We start from the raw sequence: 2,228 nt of genomic DNA, 5'->3' as shown, positions 1-2,228 counted from the left end.
ATCTTCTCATAAAGGATCTAGCAGAAGTATAATCCCTTTGCTCAATTAATATCCTGGAAAGGCAATTATCTGTGCCTCCACATCAGGGCTGGACTGCTCTCTTCTGTTTGGAAACCAGCGAGTACAACCAAATGCCTGTTTCCTCAAACGCTCACGGCCCTTTGTGGCCCTGAGTCTCAGATGTAATTCCCTTCACTGCCCAGGCAGAGGGCAGGGTGGCAGCCAGGACACGGCCAGCCGAGCTCATGGCCTCGCTGCCGAGGGACAGAGGGAACCGGGGACCCGCATGCACACAGGTCACGTGTGAGACGAGTTACGCAGCTAATCTTCCCACGCCTGCGTCTCCGCCCCGGGTTCTGCCCCTCCCCCCTTGACAACCGACATTTATTTATGTCCTTCTCAGAGACTATGTAATATTTCAGAAATATTTTACAAAATAAATTGCCATAATCCTACCCCACTCATGTATTTCAAATCCTCAACCACAGTCCGTCCTCCATACTCATGGGTTCCGCATCCATAGTTCCAACCAACTGCAGATGAAAAACGGTGGGTGTGTGTGTGGGGGGGGATATGACACATTATTGCTGACAGGTATTATGTCATTAGGCCTATCGTGCCTGACCGCATTGAACAGGTACAGACTTTTTTCTTGTAATTCCCTAAACAATACAGGATAACAACTGTTTACATAGCATTTGCATCGATGAGGTATTATAAGCAATCTAGCAATGATACAAAGCCTACAGGAGTATGTCTGGCTCTGTGCAAATACTATGCCATTTTATAGAAGGGCCTTGAGCATCCTTGGAATTGGCATTTGCCAGGGGGAGGGGTCCTGGAACCAATGCCCAGCAGATACTGAGGGACAACTGTATGTAAATGTATTTTACCCACAGCATGATTACGGGGAACATGGCATAACATAGTTTGGGTTTTTTGTTGTTTTTTCCACTTAGCAGTAGGAGTATGTTTTTAAGATACGATGTAAATTGATTCCTTAGGAACAGTCAGCTTTCAAAGCTCCGAGAAAGAAAGTAAACACTTTAAAAGTGCTTAGAGGCTTGTAGTCGGATGGAGTTGCTTCCGGCTGATGGTAAGGGAATCGGGAAGTAGAAAAAACAGATAAAATACAAATACTGTCTTTTTAAAAGGCCTCAGGGAACTGCTAAGTGAAGCAGACTGGGGGCCTAACGCTCTAAAGGAGGAGAGGCCAGCCAGGTGCGCTGACCACCAGCAGGCTTTGCCCCGGGGCATGTGCTGGTTCCGGGCTTGAGCTAGAGGCAGGCATGGCCCCCAGGGAGGGCTGGGCCAGGGAACAGGGAAGTCAGCTGAGCTTCGTGGTCTCACTGCTGGAGGGACACGAGTGGGGACGCGGAGGAGCCGGAAGCACGTCACACGACTTCTCCTCGAGATGTTTACCGAATTCTGGAGCTGTGTAGGGACAGAGGCTATAAAAAGCTCAGCCTCAAACCTCTGAAAAGCAGAACGGAATTGTTGGCAGGCTTATCGCGCTGGTGATTAGAACCCGGGGCCGGCGGGGGCGGGGACACAGGGCTTTCAGGCCAGAGCTCAGGAGGGCTGCTCACTAGGAACTGGAGCTCATCAAAGTCACGGTGCAGCCTCCACCCTCAGGCCCGAGTGGACTCGGGTGCACAGCCCCCATTCTGCCTGCCTAGCAGAGGAAAGAAGGGAAGAAAAACATCTAGAGGCACTCTACTTTCTTCTACACAATGCCTGGGCATCGGAAAAGCACTAGCAAGTCCAGAGATAGGACTACATTATTGATTATATTTTTTTTATTGATTTCAGAGAGAGGAAGGGTTAGGGAGAGAGACAAACATCAATGATGAGAATCATTGATCGGCTGCCATCTGCACACCTTCTACTGGGGATTGAACCCAAAACCCAGGCATGTGCCCCGACCGGAAATCGAACAGTGACTTTCTGGTTCATAGGTCCACGCTCAATCACTGAGCCACACTGGCTGGGCAGAGAAAGATTTTTTAAAGATACTCCACACACACACAAAAAAAAGAAAGAAAGGCGGCCCTGGCCAGGTAGGTCAGTCGGGTAGAGCTTTGTTCCAATACGCCAAGGTTATGGGTTTGATCCCAGGTCAGGGCACATATAGAAATGCATAATAAGTGGAACAACAAATGATGCTTCTCTCTTTCTCAAGCCAATATATATATATATTTATAAAAGAGCCAAACTGCCCTAGCCCA

Source organism: Myotis lucifugus, unplaced genomic scaffold, assembly GCF_000147115.1.
Source record: "Myotis lucifugus unplaced genomic scaffold, Myoluc2.0 scaffold_1074, whole genome shotgun sequence".
In the NCBI taxonomy this organism is placed as follows: Eukaryota; Metazoa; Chordata; class Mammalia; order Chiroptera; family Vespertilionidae; genus Myotis; species Myotis lucifugus.
This window is presented reverse-complemented; position numbering follows the sequence as displayed.